The 19,596-nt window shown below is 42.3% G+C and overlaps 1 protein-coding gene across 1 annotated transcript in view; it reads left to right on the top strand.

The window, feature by feature from the left end:
• The first annotated feature begins 5,852 nt into the window (after positions 1-5,852).
• The window catches only part of ELOVL7 (ELOVL fatty acid elongase 7), a 31,811-nt gene continuing 18,067 nt past the window's right edge, over positions 5,853-19,596 (top strand). Inside the window, exon 1 of the mRNA XM_084225130.1 lies at positions 5,853-5,976. The gene's annotated coding sequence lies outside the window, so the exon portion shown is untranslated. The remainder of the gene's footprint in view (positions 5,977-19,596) is intronic.

Raw genomic sequence — 19,596 nt, 5'->3', positions numbered from 1 at the left:
TTAGGTTTCCACAATGTATTGTTAGGTACGTGTAATATGATCAAGAATCAATTTTAGAAAGTAACTTCTTGGTATGATTTTACCATAGTTTTGCATTCGTTTAGTAATATCATATCTGTCAAGGCAGAATGGACCATGGATTTGTTATAATTAATCATAAAGATCCCTTTTCTAGTCTTTCATTTTTCTTCATCACTCAGTGACTGGCAGAGAAAGGGAAGAAAAACTGCTTCACTGTTAGGAAGGTTATGCAATTTAGTGGCTTTTATGGGAGTCCTTGTGGACACTGGGATAGGAAATATGAGAAGGGACAGGAGAAAAAAAATAGATGGTTGGTTTTTGAATAGGGAAAGGTGAGCTTTCAATGGCTTCCTCAGGAGTTTTTTAGATTTGTTTCTCACTGTGACACTCAGTTGCCCTATAAGTTATGTCCTGAGCCTTGTTGGTCTGAGTATGAAACAAACAAAATAACTCAAGGGTTTTGATTTGAAAGTCAGTTCTCATTCCTTCACCCAGGTGTACCATCTTTGTAATGCATTCTCACAGCAAAATGCCTGCAATCTGGCAAAATTAGTAGAAGCTTTTGCATGGACACTGAACATAGCAGAGAAAGAGCTCTTTGACAGCATCCCTGTCCCTCCAGTTCAAGCAACATGGCAGCCCATGAACTCCTAGAGTGTGTTGATTCACTAATGAAGAAATAGGAAAATTATAGGATAGAGAGCTATTTATACATCTGTGTCGCCACATGCTGCTTGGATAGAGTCTGTCTCTTTCAGGTTCAAAGTGCAAACCATCAGGTACTCAAGCTTACACCAAAGATCTTATTTTTTCTTACCCTTGCAGATGGCGTGTGGAGATGACAGAGACAGCTACATCTTCATTAGCACCAAAAACTTTCCATAGGCTATATTGGTTTATCTTTGTTTGCCTCATTAACTCACTTGTTTCTAAAAGCCCAAAACAAACTTTTAATCAGGTAAAATCCTTGCTGATGGTTCTGATTTAGAAGTGGTGTAACATGTACTAGTAGCTTATTGTTATTGATCTTCCTACTGCTCTAAGCCCTTCTAGTGGATCCCACCACAGCATGCACCTGTCAGCTTGGCCAACTATAGCCAAACGAGCACTGTGCAGGTGTTCTGCAAAGTTAACATTCACTTCTTTGTTGACCTTTGGTTTTGGTGTGGTTTTTTTTTTTTTTTTTTTTTTTAATGATACCTGTTAGAATCCTTTTAGAGTCATGGAGTTCCCACTGTCTATAAGGAGCTTCTGTTTCCAGACATGTTTATGCACCCAGTTCAAGGATAAGGCTGTGATAACAGCATGCTGTTCTCACCCAGGAACAGCAAACAGGTCTCGTAGCCCTCCAGCATCCTAAAAAGATTGCCACTTCCTTTAGCTTTGTCTGTGTGAGTTCCTACAGGATAAAACTTTTGCTCCCATCACTGTCAGTAACACATACAGGTAAAATTTGACTTACAAAAGATTTAAAACAGTGGGTAGATAGCATCTGAATTACAATTCTCAGCTGTGCAAATCTGTAAGATGTAGGCTCCAGAACAGCCATTGTCCCTCTCTTTTTTCCATATAGTTTTCAGACATGGGGCAGACTAAAATGAAAAATCTGCTGATGCAAGATTATGATTTTTGGGAACAGGCTGGCCAGGTGTACTTTGGTTTTCTCATTATGTTCAGTCAGGCTTCTCTGGCTGACTGCAATGCACTTTTTGCGGGTGATTTAATTTTCCTTCCTGGTATAGATTGAGTGGCAATCAGGCTGCATTCAAGCAATACACTCTGAGGAGGTGAGTCACTATCAGTATTCATTTGAGAAGCCCAGTGTGTATATAATAAAGTGCATTATATAATATGTGTGTGCATGCATTCTAAGTTTATTTGTATATACAGTATATTCTACATGTGTTGCACTATATACATTACGAAGAAAGTTTAGAATTATACATACGTAGCAGAATATATATATTACATATGTATATTATCTATGTATGACACCATGACATTACTTCTATTAAAGATCCCCTTTAATGACATTTTTCATGCATTTAAGATTATTTCTCATACTTTTGCAATAGTCATTATTCACCTTACTTTTGTGGCACCTTCTTCCTTCACTCCTGCCTAGCCTGTCTCAGAGGCAGAACAACTTTCTGTGGACATACTGGTTTTAATATTGCTAGTTGAGATAGGTGGGTTTACATGGAAAATTCTCTATCTGAATAGCTCTGTCATATTTGCAAGAGTTCATCAAATTCACTATTGTTCAAATGTCAAAACTGGAACCCAACATGTAGGTCAACACGTAGCTATTGAAACAGGCTGACACGACAATAACGGAGTACGCTGTGGTGTGTTTGTGGTGCAAAGAAGCCATGCAAACCCAGCAGTGACTGCTCACTTCTGTACAGTCATCTGCAGTGACTGTGTCCCCAGATGGAGGGGAAACCTCCCTGCAAAACTCAGCTCATCCAGAGAGATATGAGCAGGACTGAGTCATCCTCTCACTTTGTCCCACAGAAAAGTTGATGATACATGTCTGAGGAAGAATTCCTTTGTGGTGTGGCAACTGCTCTTGGAAAGTCACTGCCAGCGTTACACAAGGGGCTATTCATGGTGTTCTGGAAGAGACCTGGCAGAAAAATTATCAGAAGGCCTCAGCTAAATTAATGGCACTATTCTGGCTCGGATGATTAGGAGAAGGAGCAATATTTTCTGCAACAAGCAGTAAGAAAAGTCTAAAAATAACTCCAACTGGAAAATCAGAAGGGGCATGGAGGGCCCTTTTTTTCCCAATCCAGCTGCTGGACACAGTGCTGTGATGGCTGTGGGAGACTGGCCACGTGCAGCAGAACCTGCCTGGGACAGGTTTGGCAGTTGTGACTCAGAACACTGGTACAAGTGCACAGGCAAACCAGGTGCTCTCCAGAAAAGCAAAGCTTGCAAACAAAATCTGGGTTACCCTGGCACCTCTCTTCAAGATTGATTTGCAGATATCTGTTGGTGTTCTTGGGATGACTACCTTGTACTGTGTCAGTGAAAGCAGCTAACATTGTTGCTGGCGTAGGGAGTGGTTTATATGGTTCTCCTGCTGATCAGCTGTTCAAGTCTTCAAATACCGCCCTAGCGAGCGCTTGTCTCTATAAGACTCTTAAAGTGTATGAGCTACTTGGATTCTAGTAAGGTAAAAAATAAGGTAAAGTACTGGCTATCACTATTCATGGCAAGCTAAGTTCTTCATTCATCATACACTAGTAGTTGTGTCTTTAGCATCTTGTAAAGTCCTTTGGGCTGTCTCCAGAAACTATGTTTATCGCTTGTCCTATTCTTGGATGGGGCATGTAGTGAACTTAAAAGATAACTTAAATTTACAGTAAATATCATGTGCAGCTCTCACATGCTAAGAACTGAGAAAACCTGTCTGCTGCTAGTTCCTCTTTTACAATGTAAATGTCTCTAACTTGCTCTGTGTCTTGGTTTTCTTTGTGTGTGTAGGGCACAGCTGTCTCCTTTATGCTGCCTTTTTCCTGATCCACGTTAATGATTTACCTGCCCTGAACAGGTAAACCATTATTTCTGTCCTCTCCCAACACTCACAGACAGACTTGCTTGATGGTTCAAATTACCTTTGCTCCTGAAGTGCAAGGAAAGCAAGGACTCTTATTGTCTTTATGGGCTCCAAAGAAAGAAAAGCTGTTGATGCTAACACCATTGGCATCAAATGTGTTAGAGCTGTTAGTTTGCATCTGGTTATTGTTTTTTGGCTTGCTTTTCTTTTTCACATGAATGAGAACAGCTGTGTATTTTTGAAGCCTATAGGTAACCTACTTTTTATTGCTATGCACTCCAGCGTCACATTTTTTCTTATCCAAGGCAGCCCTATCAGGCATGGCAAAACAGATTTTGCAACACAGAAGTATTAGTTGCTGGCTAAGCCACATCCCTCTGGACAAAGTCAAGGCTTATTACCCTTGAGGCTCCCAAGAACTCTGTCTGAGCAGGGATGTGGTGGTCCTAAGGTTTGTTTGTGGTTTTTCTTGCCCAATATTTTAGACAAAAAAATGGGTTTGAACCAAGAAATAAAAAATGGTTCTAACTTTGAATGCTGAAGGGAAAAGGGGATGATTTAATTTTGTTATGTGATTGTTCCCCTCCTAGCTGAGACATACAGTATTACTCAATGGTTTATCATATTTTGACATATCCCTTTTGGCCAAACCCAATGATCTTATTAAGACGGTCTTTCAAAAGCTCAGGGATTTCATAATCTGTCATAATCCTAACAATTCCAATAGAAACATGAAGCAAATCCTAAAGGACAAGATTCTCTTCCTACTCCCCACCCTAATCAATCACTCAGTGTTACGGAGCTTCTGCAGGATCTCTGTTACAAGGTATGTTTTCCACATCCTGCCATCTATTTGTCAGCCTCTCTTAATGTTTCCACACTTTTAACAATCTTTCTGTGCTGGTTCTGCCTCTTGTTATCACAAACTTCAGTTTTGAGCTTTGACCTTCTTGCTGTCCTCCAACGCAGAGACTCCTTATGCATCTTTGCATTGACATTGACCATGCATTCATTTCACTGCGTTAGCTCACAGACCCTTCGTCTTGTGCATTTCTGTACATCTCAAATGAGTTTGCCTCTTTTCTTCAAGTTGCCTTCATATCCACTCCCTACTCCTTGTTTTTGCAGTCTTTTGACTCAAGCAATCATCTCCATGTTAACCATCTCAAAAAGCTGTAATTTCTAGCCTTTTGTGGACTAAAATGGAGCACCTGTTTACGCACTAGAAATTCCTGGTTACCTTTCTTTGTGCCCTATACTTGTCTAGATGGCAGTCACTGGGGACAGATGCTGTCTAAGAGAGGAACACTGCATTTTTTGGGGTGGGGGTGTTCCCAAAAGCAGTGAGCCAAAGCTGACTGGTTGTGTTTTGTTTTTAAAAAAGGAATTTTTACACCTTCCTGGTGTTGCTTTGGGTGACACTTAGTTGCTATGGATCCCAAAGCAACACCAAGAAGCCACGTTGCAGTTTTCCCTGCTCCATGCTAGTGAGATTGAGATCTAAGGGCATCTGGAGAACCCCTTAACACCACAGCAGTGGGTATCACAACAATTAGAAAACCAGTTGTCACAGGACCACCAAACAGTTTAGCTTCAAAGGGCCCTTTGAAGAGCACCTATTTCCAACCACCTTGCTGTGGGGAAGGACACCATACCCTCGACAAGGTTGTTCAGAAGCCCTCACCAGGCTGGCCTTGAACACTGCCAGGGATGGGACATCCACAACTTCTCCAGGCAACCTGTGCCAGTGCCTCAACACCCTCACAACTGAGAACTTATTCCTAAATCCAATCTAAACTTACCCTCATTCAGTTTAAAGCCATTCCCCCTTGTTTTATCACTACATGCCCTTGTTAAAAGTCCCTCCCCATCTTTCCTATAGCCCCGCTATAGGAGGCACTAAAAGGTACTATAAGATCTCCCGGAAGACTTCTCTTCAGGCTGAACAGCCCCAACTCCGTCTGCTTTTGCTCTCAGGGGAAGTGCTCCAACCCTCGGATCGCACTTGGCGGCCTTCTCTGGTCTCGCTCACGAAGGTTCCTAACCCTGAGCCCCGGTCGAGCGAGCCTTGCAGGGCGGTGCGGAGCGGTCTGGGCCGGTGCGAGCGGCGCGAAGGCAGATCGGAGGGCAGCACGGAGCGCTGCCGGGGCGGCGCGAAGGCAGAGCGGGGGGCGGTGCGGGGCGCTGCCGGGGCGGAGCGGGCGCTGCGGGCCGCCCCCTCCGCGCCCTCCCGCGGGCCGCGCGGTGCCGCCGCGCAGTTGGCGCCCGGCGGTGCGGGGACAGGTGGGGCTCGCTGCTGCCGCGTGAGTGCATCCGGCGGGAGCGGGAAACCGGAGCGCGGAGCACCGCGGTCATCTTGGGAACAGGAGCCTTCGGCGTTCTTCCGCAGGGTCTGTCCCGCGCTGGGGCGTGCAGGGCTGGGCGGGACGGGGCTCGGGCTGCCTCCTGCCTGCCTTCCTTTCAAACTCCCTGGTTGCTCCCGCGTACCTCTTTTCTCTTCCGCAAACCCCTGGCTGTTCCGCGCTGAGCTTTTTTGCTCCCCACCTTCGTTCTCTGGGTGCACCTGCATCCCTGGTCCCTCTCCCTATCCGCACCCTCCTGTGCCACACTTCCAGACTCTCAGGCAGTGCCCCGTGGTGCTTCCTCCTCCGACCCCACTGAGTGTACTTTACCTTGCAGTGCCTGGCCTCCAAGCTTTCTCGCTGTGCCCTACACCGCACCGTGTCTGTGCCCCTACACCCTTTCGCCGCGTCTGGCACTAAGCAGTACTTGTTCCTGCAAACCCTCCGGCTGTGCCCCACACCTCCCGGTGCCTGTCTCTCAAGGACCTGTGGCTATGCCTCACATGAACAGAGCTCTCCTTCCTGTCATGAGGAACAAGTTACATCGCGGCATGTGCATGGTCCCCCTGCATCAGGGACCTTATTGTTGAAAAATGTTTTGTTCTTCCCACACCTTTTGCTCCCAAAGAGTGATGCCAGGCATCAAGAATCAGAGGTTTTTCTCTTCAAGGGTGAAGGTTGGAGACAGTCAGGGGAGAGGTGTGGCCCATGTGCTTAAGATGGTGATATTAAAATGTAGGGCTGTAGGGGTGATGTCTCGCCAGGGGTTGTCTGGCAAGCTGGAATAGTGGCTGTCTGGCTTGCTGCCTTCCTCGTCTCTGGAGACAGGTCACCTTTGCTGCCATGTGGGGCAGGTCTGTCCTTAAGGACTGGCCACATTGGCAGTGAGGCCAGGAGCTGAGGAGGCAGGTCAGTGCCAGCTGGGGGGGTTGATGAGGCTGCCTCCATTGGAGCAACCTCTTAGACTTGTCCTTTGCAACTGTAGATGTCATGTATATTGTTACAGAATTGTAAGTTTGTGTATATTTAATTTGTAAATACGTTTTGAATTGAAACTTTAGTTGGGTCTTGGGTGTTCCTGTCAGCAAGACAGAATAGTGTGATGCTTGAAAACTCATAGTGAGGCAGCAAACCAGCTCTTACTGAATTATTTCTCGCTTGCATAGGAAATCAAGGTATGTTAATTAAAGTTGTTTAGACAAACCAGAAAACTTACAGGCATGTATGGATACTCTCTTCCTTGCTTCATTGTAATTCAGTTCTTCCCAGACCAGTGTGTAGGTCTGTACTGAGCACTACCATGTGGGAGAAGTTTCAACAAGTTTTTCTGGTTGTTGGGAGCAGCCTGGGAACATGCTGCCTGATTTATTCTGCTGCTCAACACTTGGGGTGCTGCCCAGAACGCTCTCAGGCTGCCTTGGAGCTGCCTGGGGTAGAGGTGGAATCATGGTGTATTGACATGGCATTAGGCAGTGTGGATGTACCCTGAAAACACTTCCCTGAGGAGTGGGAGCACTTGTACTCACATGTTTACCCGAAGAAAAGGTACAAAGACCTAGGATTTGAAAACCTAGAGAAACACAGGCCTAAAGTGAGGTGCTAGAATAGTTTGCCCAGAGAAGCTGTGGATGCCCCATCCCTGAAAGGCCCAGGCTAGGTGAAGCTCTGAACAACCTGGTCTAGTGAAAGGTGTCCCTGGCCATGGCAGGAGTTTGGAACTAGGTGATCTTTCCAACCCAGGCCATTCTATGATTCTTTGAAATTCCTGCTAGGCAGCACCTCTGTTAAAAATACGGAGAATAATGCAACTTTATGGTATTTCAATATAATGTGATCTTTCTATTAAGAACTTATTGGTAAAGCAAGACAGGTTCTGGTACAGGAAGCAATATTCATGGAATGTGTTGGGACAGATGCCACAGCATTCGTCAAGTAATACAAGCCAAATAGGATTTAACTCATTATGAAGCTCATGAAATACCATGAAATGCCTACCAACTAGTGGCATATCAGTAAAAGAACTAATCAGGGGCGGTTTTGTATCTTAACATGACTTGATGGCATTTGCCAAGTGTGCACCCCTTGCCTCTCTGTGCCTTTCCTGACTTTGTTTCTCTCTGCTGCAATAAACTGGCAATCTTTTTTTTTCCCCTCACTCTGGACTTCTGCTCTTCCTCTTGAAGCTGCTTCTGCACAGTGTGTCTGTGTTAATGCTTCCTCTGGCCTGCCTGTATCTGGTTGCCTAACACACAAATTTCTGGAGGTGTGGGCAGCTGCAGAGCAAGGCAGAGGCACAAGCAGTGCATGGGCTGGGTATGGGAGGCATGTGTGGGGTGAGGGAAGTGAGAGAATGTCACCTCTGTGCCATGTTCAAGGGCAGGAGGTGGAAGGGAGCCAAGATCCCTTTATGGATCTTCATTAGCTGCTTGTGAAATCATGTTTGTTGTACCGTGGATCTAGCTTGGCAGACTTCATGTGGCATCTCTCCCTGCCTGATGACTGCCTCAGCATGGCTGTCAGAAGCTACTGCCCCATAATTTTCCTGGGGAAGGCTGGTGTGCTGAAATAAGATGGTTTAGCTGTCAGTTATGGGTTTAGACCAACTGTGTTGTTTTGCCTGAAGTGGATCAAGGACAACTTGTAAAATAGGGATAGTAGAGCTATAGTATATAGGCATGTATGATTAGATAGGATGTTGACATCTTCAGTGGCACAGCAAATTTTATACAAATAATGTTCTAGCCCAACACTCATATTCACTTCTGGCTAATGGATGTCTGAAACTTTAAGCTGCTTCTCAAAGCCTGGGCAGCTGGAAAGGAAGAAATACTTGTTCCCCTCAGTCTTCCTCTGTCCCTCACTGCAGCTCTTCACTATTCTGGTTTTTGTTCATGAAGTCACAGCCTGTGGCACATGGGCAGTGTTTTTATCAGTTTCTTGTTGCTCAGGTATGTATTAAATTCAAGAAATGGCAGACTTAGGCATGTTCTTTTCTACTGCAGTTTATGGATTGTTAACTTCAAACAGCAGTTTTGGTAGGCCTGAGTTAAAGGGAAGTTGGTGTTTGCTTGAAAGCTGCCCTGAAAGCTGAATGGTTTCTCTGCACTGTTCCACAGTGTCCCATGTGCTTGCCCTGGGACCTCACCCACTGCCGAGGCTCACTCGTGCGTGTAAAGGGCAAATGCAGCCTAAAGGGTGGGAAAAAACTATTCCTTCAAAATATGAGCTAATTAGAACAAAAGAACTAACAAAACAAGTAGTTAATTTTGTAAACCGATTGTACTTTTTTTTTTAAACAGCTCAGTTTAAAGGGTGCTTCTAAAGCTAGAGGGACATTCGGTAATTTAAGTGCCTGTTGTCACATTTCCAGTTTGCCAGAAGTTTGGCAAAGTTGCCAGTGATGGAGCAGTTAAGATTTTTTTTCTATGTATATGACATTTAGTTGAAATCCAAAACATAAAAAGTTAAGTACGTGAGTTTACACTAATGAGAGACACCAGAATAACTCAGGTGTCTCTTATCTTTACTCATCTTTGGTTTCAGTGTTTAATGCTGACCAGAGGCATGCAAATATTGAATAGTTAGTTGGTTTTGGTTGTGTTTTTTAGTCAGGTTTTTTTTTATTTTTAATGAACTCACAAAGTAAAATGCTTTCAATGTGTCTGTCACGATGTCTTTTTTTTTCTTCTGCATGTTTTTTGTTATTTTTGTTCTGTCTGCTTATGATGGCTGCACAAAGGAATTTATCACTGAAGATGTTGATTAGAAAACACCTATAGGTGGTTCATGAATAGAGTAATGTGAGATGCATAAACACTTTAGAGAACCACCGATTTGAGTGTCTTTAAGTGTTATCTTGGTTCTTGATGAGAGTCTGAGGAATTGAATTTCAGTAGCATTTAATTTCAAAATCCTGAAGTAGCACACAAATCTTTTAAAACCTACTTGTAAAGCCTATCTGGCCCAAAGCAAACTCTGGGTTCCACCTGCAGAGAGGCACAGATGTCACAAGGAGGACAAATACAGGTGTCAGTAAGCTCTATGAATCATCTTATTTGCTAGGAGCAATGGTATTCAGATTGCCCCTTTTAACTGTGCCAGGGTAAAAGCAGCAAACACATGAACCCTTATCTCCACTCCACTTGTGATACCTACTTAGGCTGATGCTGCAGTTTCACAAACATTTCAATTATTCCATATGCTTCTCTTTGCGTGTGCTTCTTGTGTCACTTTTATTTTGGGCTGGAGTATTTCTCGGTGAAAGCTGGTAGTAAGAAGCATTGAGGAAACAGTCTGGGTTAAAAAATACCCTTTCTTTTTCTGTGAGGCTTGCTCTCGTGTGCTGGGTCTGTTTCCCAATCTATTTTATTATGCAGCCAGAAAAATGGTTGTTCCAGCAGAAGTCAAGGGTGACATAGGAGCAGGTATGAGTAATGGGGAGAGAGGTTGATTAAAATTACATTGCTACTATTAAAAGTGCTCTTATAATTGCAAACTTACCCTGTAAACAGCCAGACTTGCTCTGCTTGAGCTGGCTGTGCTCAGGAGAAGCTGCTTGTAGCAGCTTTATGAATTCCTACGTGCTGCCTGCCTGTGTTTAATTGTATTGTGAATTCTTTGTAGTTTGGATTACGTTTTATATTGATATGGGCCTTGCACATTGGGCTCTGTGCCTGGAACCTCTATTCAAAGACGACTTTTTTTTTTTTTTTTTTTAAAGCAATGCCTCACTGAATGCATGTGAATGTGTGCATAAGTTTGTCTAGTGCACTGCAAAACCCTGTGCAAAGAAATAGGATGTACTGTGCAAAAAGCTGCCAAGTTTCAACAGGCATCTCATGGGCTGGATTTCAAGAGAATGCTCCTATCCCAGTGATGGCATTCAGGGTTTATGGCTATGCCTGAGATAAAAATATAGCTTACTCTATTCCTTTTATTCTTTGTTTCCTAACAAAAGAAGGGGACAACTCTTGCTGGACTCTGACTCACAAAGATCAGTTTGTTGATTTGGAAATAATTTGCATTGTTCATCAGTCCTGAAATGACTTAAAGCCAAGTCACAAAAACCTGATTCAGTGGTTCACTGTATGCTTTTGGAGTATGGGAATGGTTCACATTGGTACTGTGTTCTTTCTTTCAGGAAAGTTGTGGGATTATGAACAGATGGAGATGGGCATGTGGAAATGTCTGTAGTCAGTTCAGAGAAGTAGTAGCTAGTAATGTTTTCTTTTGTACAGGTGAAAAATTACTTCAGGTATATTGCAAGAGAACAGTGTGTTTTACAGTATTTGCATTCTTAACATCCACAGCTATCCCTTTTGTATTTGTTTAAATGTACAGTTGGAAAAGTCTAGGTTAAATACATTCTTTATCATTTAGTAGTCAGAGTTCTAGCTTGTTTGTTCAGTGCTGAAGAAAAAAAATCACTTTCTAGTCTTAAACCCTACAGAAGGGGTGTGACAAGGTTAATGAAATTATTATTGCTGCTATTATTATTACTTTGGAAGTGCCCAGTCCCCCTTTGTCTCTTGTGAATGAGAATTGTAGAATATACGGTTGATCAAAGCCAATGGGATAATGAAGTTAACTGAAATGTTCATTGTGAACTTTGAAATGAGACCTTTCATAAAACTACTTGTCAGGTGCACTTCTCAAAAGCCTTGTTACAATCACTCATTATTTCTGCTGTGCTGCCAACATTGTTTCTGTAGCACCTGTTGTTCTGTAACAAGTCAGGTGTTAAGGAGTTTGCTTAAGTTTGTTTTTACATGAAAAAGGAAAAAAAATTAAGACAAGACTGTAAATAGCCTCATGCCATAGCCCTTAGGTGTTCAGGAAGTTCACTCAGTTTAACTTTTAACTAGGAGTGTGGCAGATTTTAGAAAGAGAGGAGGGAATGTAAAATGCAGGTGCCATTAGGATACTCTGTGCCTCTCTTCAACTACTCTTTTAATGACTGCTTGAAATCTTAAGGGGTGAAGTATTTTCTATCTGAATTTCAGATTATCCTGAAACAGCTTTTTGTAAACTGAAGTGATCCACTTGATCAGTTAGGGAAGCTTATCCAAAAGTTGTGGAGAAAATGTTCCTGAACATAGACTGGACCTGGACATGCTGAGTTCTGGTTTCCTCTGGAATTTTTCCCAGTTTTGAAATGAGGTTGCTATTTTATTTTAAAACAGAACATCTCATGTACCACATTTGAACTACATTTAAAAGTATGGAATGGAAAATTGCCTGTGGAGGTGTGGAAATTGTGCAATCTGGTGTTTGTGCTTTTATCCTGTAGAGAGTTTACGCATATTGTTGTAAAATGTGATATTTCGTCAGTTGCTTTCATCCAAGGTGCTGAAGCATCAGACAAAACTTGATTGAATCTAGAAAGACTTCTGTGATAAGTGAGGGAGTCACTTTTACAGACCATGAAATTATATGACCTTGGCTCCTTCTTTGAGATGACTGCAGTGGGAAGAGATCCAGTCTTCCTTTCCAGTCAGTGGGATGGCATCACGCTTTTTGGATATGGTCAGCTGGATGAACCTGCGCCTGAATAATGTATATATAAGACAAAGAATATGTGTGAAAGCAAATTGTTTGGCTTAAGTGTGAGCAATGGAGTCATCATAGAGTCAGAAGAAGAGTAGAAGCAAACCAGATTTGCTTTCATGATGAGGGCTACGGTGTTGTTTTAGGTTCAGAATAGGGGGTATGTCCTGCTAGTTTTGTGTATTAACTGGAGTATTGAACCAGCGCACAACACTTTGGTTTTGCTTACAGCTTTGATATGTTAACTAGTAGAAGATGTGCTCCTTTTTCTCTGGGGACTGAGAACTTCATACAGAGAGTGAACCAAACCCACTGACCAACCTCTTCTGCCAGGCATTGAAACTGTATGTCAAAAATACTATTTTTGATAACTTAAATGCATAGCTATACGTAAGTCTGATTTTCTTTTGTATTGGAGACAGTCCAGTTTTCTTCTGTTTTACTGCTATAGCATGCTGAGTAGACTGTTAGACACCCCTCTGTTTCTAGTATACTGGTGTTTTAAAGGAACATTAGTATTAGGCTGAGTATTCTGCTTGCCAAGCTTCTTTGTATTATTGTCTCCTGTGTTATTCTGATGTTGCACATCCATTGCCTAATGCACTTTGTTGATGGGATCTCTCTTTTTTTTTTTTTCTTTTTGAAGCTATTTATATTTGGCAATCTTTCAGGATCGAAAAGAGGACAAAAAAAGTGCAGTTGCCTTGCCCAGACATAGCTGGTTCATCCCTCCATGCTGTCTGGATGAACTGTTGTATTTTAAACTGCAGAGACGTCTTGTGGTCCTGGGTGGTCTCCAAGGGATTGGAAAGACGGTAAAAAGTGCATTCTATCGTGGTAGTGGAAAATACTGATAGAAGATGGAAAAATCCTTACATATTTGTGATTAAACTTGAGCATGGATGTGTTGTTTGATTCTGCTTCTCTGTGAAGTTACTATTTGGTGTTCCAGGCTGATTTAAAAAAGCTCTGAGTTACGAACTCATGGCCTGCACAGTGCTGCTTTTTGTGCTGTTCTTGAGCTTCCAGGAAGTGCAAAATAATGAAGACTTTTAGAAATCCTTATTAGCAAAGGATCTAAGGTCTAGGTAACTAGGTCTGAAGCAGAAGTATGTCTTCACAGCTGTGTAGTGTCATTAATGTATCTTTGCCCATAATATCAACCTCTATTTTGCATTTTGTTCTGCAAACTCCTACACATTTATTTCTTGGAATTTGAATGAAAAATTTATATATTTTTAAAGTTGAATTTTCATAACAAGATCTGGTTTTAAAAAATCTTGACATATACTTTTGCTCATCAAGCAAGTTAATGTTTTTAGGTAATGGATGATTTTGCTTTCATGCAAGCTGTTGATGTTGGGCTGTCTTCTGAATACTGTCCATGCAACATTGTGTGGCCCACGCAGCCTTTTTCTTTAGTCTCTGCAGGCCTTTTCCTGCTCTGGGTCACCGTGTCTGGATGTTTCCTCACTCTAATACTTATAGGAGCCATGAATATTCCTATTCCAGACTGTTTCTGGAGTTCTGACCTCCAAGTCTGTCGCAAGAACCTTTTGAAAGTCCAGTACTTCCATAGTCCTTAGAAGGGTGCCTGCATAGCAAGTGGAAAAGGGTAGTTTTGGAACTGCTGCTAGCACTGTGTGAAAGCAAAGGTGCTCCCATTCTTGTGTTCACCCCATGTGCCCAAGCTGCCAAACTGGATCTGCCTCCAACGGGTGAGTCACCTCAAAAGGAAAAGGTACTGGGGAAAGTTATCAGGCAAGTAGTGTAAGCAACATGCAAGATGGCTGGAGAGGTACCCAAAAGCTTACTCAAATTTTGAATAGAATCAAGTGGGGCTTTAAAATGTACTAATTTCCATGCATTCATCTCTGGATTCAACATATGATCACAGTGCGAGTGGCTTTGACTTCAGGATAAGCCTGTGGGGTAATTTCCTCCAGTTGTCCTTAAACTTTCTCAGATGCCTATTTGCTGTCCATTTCCATTCTCCACTCTATTGTGATTCCTCCATTGAATGCGGGCTATAATAGAAACATCTGGCTTTTCCATTTCAGAAACTGTGTTTCACTTTTTCCCTTCCTCAGTAACTTTGGTCAGGTGTAAGTATAAGCTAATTACCTTTCTTTTTTTTTTTTTTTTTTTAAGTGGAGATCTTCTTTGGGATGCAGAAATAAAAAATGGAGTGCCAGGAGAAAGTGACTTTACTGCTCTGTTTAGTTGTTCTGACTGAGAGGCCTGTGTCTCCAGACAGTGGCATAATGTGCCTTCATGGGTTGCCTGATACTAATACTCATGACTGTGCTTCATAGTGATTAACCAAACCTTTCATCATGCTGAAGAATGTTAATTTAAACAACAACAACCTAAGTCCTGTATACCTCCCTGCATAACCCTCAGTGATTTGAAACTTCCAGCTGCAGCTGTATAAATTACCAGCTCTCGACTGGGAGGATTTAGGATGTCGCAGTGTAGTTGCTTCCTGGAGCGCTCCAAAAAGTACATGTGCCAAGACTGGACGTGGGAGCAGCAGCTTTTTAATGATACTGTCAGCATGTTTTCTTGGGTAGAAAGAGTGTTCTGAGACCTTAGTTTAAAAAGCACTTAGGACATTTCCTTTAAAGTGCCTTTTGTCACCCCAGAGTTCTGCCATCACCTGTGGCTGCTGCCGGTGTCACACGTCCCCGGCTCGCTTTGCGCTGTGCGGGTCACTGCCAGAGGTGCCAGCACAGCTGGTTCCCGCTCCCTGGGAAGAGCCTCCCAGGGAGGGTGCATTGCTGATGTTTACAATGCTCAGCAGCGTGTCCACTACGGTGCATGAGGCTTAAAAAGAGGGGGGAGGGAGGGGAGGGTATCAGTTCTAGGTCAGCTGCCTTTAAAATTTATGCCTGCCTACTGCAATGCAAGCAAAATAGGAGCAGAAGGAATGCATTATTTTGCTGCCTAGGATATCGGCCCAGGACCCAGAGGGTGGGTAGGTTGAGCAAGTGCAAGGCAGTGGGAAACAATGGTAAAGCAAATTAGCTCACGTCAGCATGGGAGAGTGGTGTGGGAGCAGTTCAACTACTGTAAATTGCTGTGTTAGAGGGTGTACAAAATAGTATGTTGCAACTCTGCACGGGTGTTATCAGTGTTACTACTCACTAATATTCTGAACCCAGCAAGGTTAGAGCTGGTGCAATAAAAATTCCATAAAATGGCATTGATTTTGCAATGTTGTTTTGCCATGGCAACTACAGTGACAAGAGCTGAGTGTATGCTATACACAAGATGTTACTGTGGAGAAACACCTCTTCCTTTAATAATTACAAATATTTTTCACTTTACTTGCTTACCTCTTCTTTCTTAAGGTGAATATTGTGTTCTTAAGGTAATTATTTACTTTTCTTTTTCCATCTCCTCTTCCTATAAAACTCTTTTCTGATGTATTTTCATGTTACAAAGACAGCCCCATCTACCTGTCTTTTTCTACTGCAAGTGAAAATTATGGTCTAACTTTTTTTTTTTCCCCCTAGTGCTGAATACCAACTGGTACATTGCCATTGATTACTTGGTTATTACATGTCTTTGGAAATAAAAAGGCTTGTCTGCTTTTTTTTCCATTGGCATTGCCTAGGTTAGCAAGATACTACCTATGTGACGAGTCCTGTTCCCTTTTTTTGTAAAGAGTCTTCTCTGGAAGCTGAAGTCTAGCTCTGCTTTTCTGTTTCTGTTGAGCTTCCATGGAGTGAACCCCACTGTGACTACTTAATGACAATTTATGTTGTTGTTCCACTAAGAGGTGGGTAAACACAAACCAAGTCCTTGGTAGCAAACTGCTTCTATTGTGATTAATTCAATGTATGAGAGCCTCATATTGAGTTAACTCTTATGCATAAAGTCTTAACTGTAAATTAGAGTCGACGATATGGTGGAGCCAACTCAGTGACTCAGCTTGCTGCCAAGAGAAGGGGACAGTCTCAGACATTACACATCTTTGATCCCTTTCATTCAAAGTATTCAGTTGGCACTTGCATTCCCTCCCTCTTTTTCGAGCTTATCTATAAACTGAGCATTAAAAAAGTGCTTCCGAGGCAGCTTAAAAAACCCATTCTGTGTTATCTTTTGCAGTGCAGTTAAATAGCAGTCCTTACCCCTCTAATTCAGTACAGAGCTCTATATTCTGCTTTGCTTGGTTACTAATGATGTGTATACGTTTTAGAAACACCACAGCTGTACATAATTCTTACATATCCTTATCAGAACTGTCTCGGCTATAGCTGTTTGTACAGGAAAAACAAACAGAATGGGTGAGAGCTCTGTATGTTAGGAAGATGTTGACTTGTAGATGAATGAGCACGGAGCACAGGGGGTGTGAGTTAGCATGATTGCACAGCACGCCTGAAAATACTAGATTGTGTCTCTGCTTTCTAGCCTTTAGTTCATGTTTTGTGAAGGTCTGCTTAAAATGACCTAAAGCTTAGTTGATCTGGTCTTTCAAGTAAATCTGAAATGCTGCTTTCCTAGTTGCACAGTAAGGTAAGGAGGAAGCAGGAGAGTCTAAATCCTTTGGGAAAGTAGGATATTAACCTGGGTCGGATATGGCCCAGTTACTAAATCAATGCATTACCGAAGGCCTTTGATAAGGGTAATGATATACCATTATCTAATGGAAGTGAGGTTGCATTAACAACCTTATTTTGACTTCTAAGTGAAAGTTGTCATGGTGTGTGTGCCTCAGGAGTCACTGTGTATGCAGGTCTAGGTGACATTGAGAGCTGGTGCCACTGAGCTAGAATCAGACTCAAAGGAGCCAAGTGTAAGTCGTGCACTGGGGCACCAAGGAGAAGAGCTTCTGTTCTAAGCTCTGTGAGGAGCCATTCACTGCAGCAGAGTAGGTAGGTGAGACTAGTTGGCTGAAGGGTGGCTGACATTTAAATACTCAATAAAGAGCTTTTGTTAAAGGCAGGGGAGTACTGGAAACAAGTTGAAATCTTAGGAACTTTACCCCTGCTAATGTTGTTTGTTTTCTGTGAAACATTGGAAGTATGGGGGGAGAAAATTGGTGAAGATACAGTGATGTCCGTGGTTCTCAAGTCCTAAGTAAAACTGAGAACTTTTTTGGGGACATGCCCACAGTCTCATACTTGATTTAACCTGATAAGTAGATTCAGACTTGCAAAGAAACTTCCTTCCAGGCTATGGTTGCAAGAACTATTTAAACTTGATAAGTCTTTCTATTGATGTAGAAGATTAGTCCTTAGGATCATTTCACAGGCATCCCTGCAACCTCAGGTGATATGTTTAAGATATTTAAGATACTGGTGATGACAGGTCTTTTCCTGCCTTATTGTAGCACAATGTAATTTTTGTGGCTTCACATCTCATCTTGTAGCATGTCCCTGGTGGACAGTGTGATATCTTTTTGAGGTGGAGCATGTGAAGTGTTTGACTATCAATCTGGTACAGGATTGTCTGTGAGTAGGTGGGATTGGATGATGATGTGGCCACCCTACATGACTTCATTATCAGCTTAAAGGGATCTATGACAAGGCTGGTTTTCCCACTTTTCTCCCTTTCTGCCTTTCAGTTTGTGAGTTTTAATATTTCCTTTGCACAAGCCAGCTCAGCCTTTCACTCAGTCTGAGCTGACTGAGAAATACTAAACTTTTTTCTTTCTCAAAGCCTAAGCTTTAATTTGGGTTGGTGAACTGCTGTGGCTTATCTTGCAGCTGTCTGGAGCAGACCCCCTGGCAGTGATGCTATGGGACTGGGCTGCACAGGGCACCTTCCTCATTCAGACACTGGTGATTGCTTCAGTGTATGTGGTCCAGGAGAGTGCCCATGTAATTCTGGCTGGGAGCTGGGTACAAACCAGGGTATACTCCTGAAATTGTTCCCATAAGAAGGGGATTTTCCATGCCTGTTGTTACTGTTCAGCTGTGCCATGAAGTCTTCAGGATCTGTTCTTTTAACAATTTATAGAGAGGTGTGGAAGCAAATACAAACTGGTCTTTATTTTACACCACAGCAGAGTGGGAAATCCATTGGACAGACAAAAAACCAGTGTGAAGTGTAGTTGAAATGAAACCTGTTTTCAGTAGTTGTGCTACTTAGATTACTTTAGTCACATTGGTGAATAACAGATTTGATGCTAGTTTAAAAAGCAAAGGATTCAATAAAGAGGTGCTACGTAAAAAAATTCAGTAAGGGTGGCTACACAAGATAAGCATTAGATATCTCACTGAATAGTTCCAATGAGGAATTTTAGAAGATGTTCTAATAAAGCTGCTAATCCTCAGTAATCTGTTTTCAGGATGTCCACTGTCATCTAGCAGGGGAAGTATTTATAAATGATATTATCAAAGAAGAAAAAGCCATCTAATTTTAAGCAGGATGTAGTGAACTTGCATGTGAGATGAATCTCTCACAAACTGGGTTGGATGGTTGAGAGAAGGCATAAAAATGGAAAAGGTGACAGAAACTTTTCTCAGCAAAATCCATAGCAGGTGACACCCAGCTAAAGTTTAAAACTTTGTTGCAGAACATGGGTGAGTAATCCGTCTAATATAATAGGCAGTTTGTAGTTGCTTGCCATGTGACATAAGGGAGTAATGTAGTTAAAATAACTGCAATTATGTAACACACAGCCTTGGGAAATAGGAAGGGCAGAGCTGGTATTTCCCAGGTAAATCTTAAGATACCATCTGCGAAACGTCCTAATTTAATTACCTTCTGAACTTCAAGAGCAGAATTAACAACAGTATACAAAGTGATTCTGAAACATGAAAGTTTCATAATTGTGCCTGAATATGTAAGCCAGTATTACTGCCATTTCTTAAGCTATAATTTTGAAATCAGACCTGCATGTGTCAGTGTTGCTGTAGGCTCTCCCCATCTTCCAGTGGGGTCTGCAGGGCGGATAATCCTCCAGTCATCACTGTCTTACTGGGCCAGGTCTGCTACTCCAGAAGCTTTGTTTTTGAGAACCATTCTGTGTGGAAATTAGACCACTGAATTCTGCCCTGGGTTGTCATAATCTCCAGACATTTTCTAAAGGATCACTGTAAAAGTATCTTGTCTCAGTTTTCAATAATAAGCTTTTTTCTCTAATGTATATTTTTAATTTTAAGTGTTTTA

The sequence above is a fragment of the Fringilla coelebs genome, assembly GCF_963513975.1.
Source record: "Fringilla coelebs genome assembly, chromosome: Z".
Classification (NCBI taxonomy): Eukaryota; Metazoa; Chordata; class Aves; order Passeriformes; family Fringillidae; genus Fringilla; species Fringilla coelebs.
Note: the sequence above shows the minus strand (reverse complement) of the source record. Positions and strands in the feature narration are given on the sequence as shown.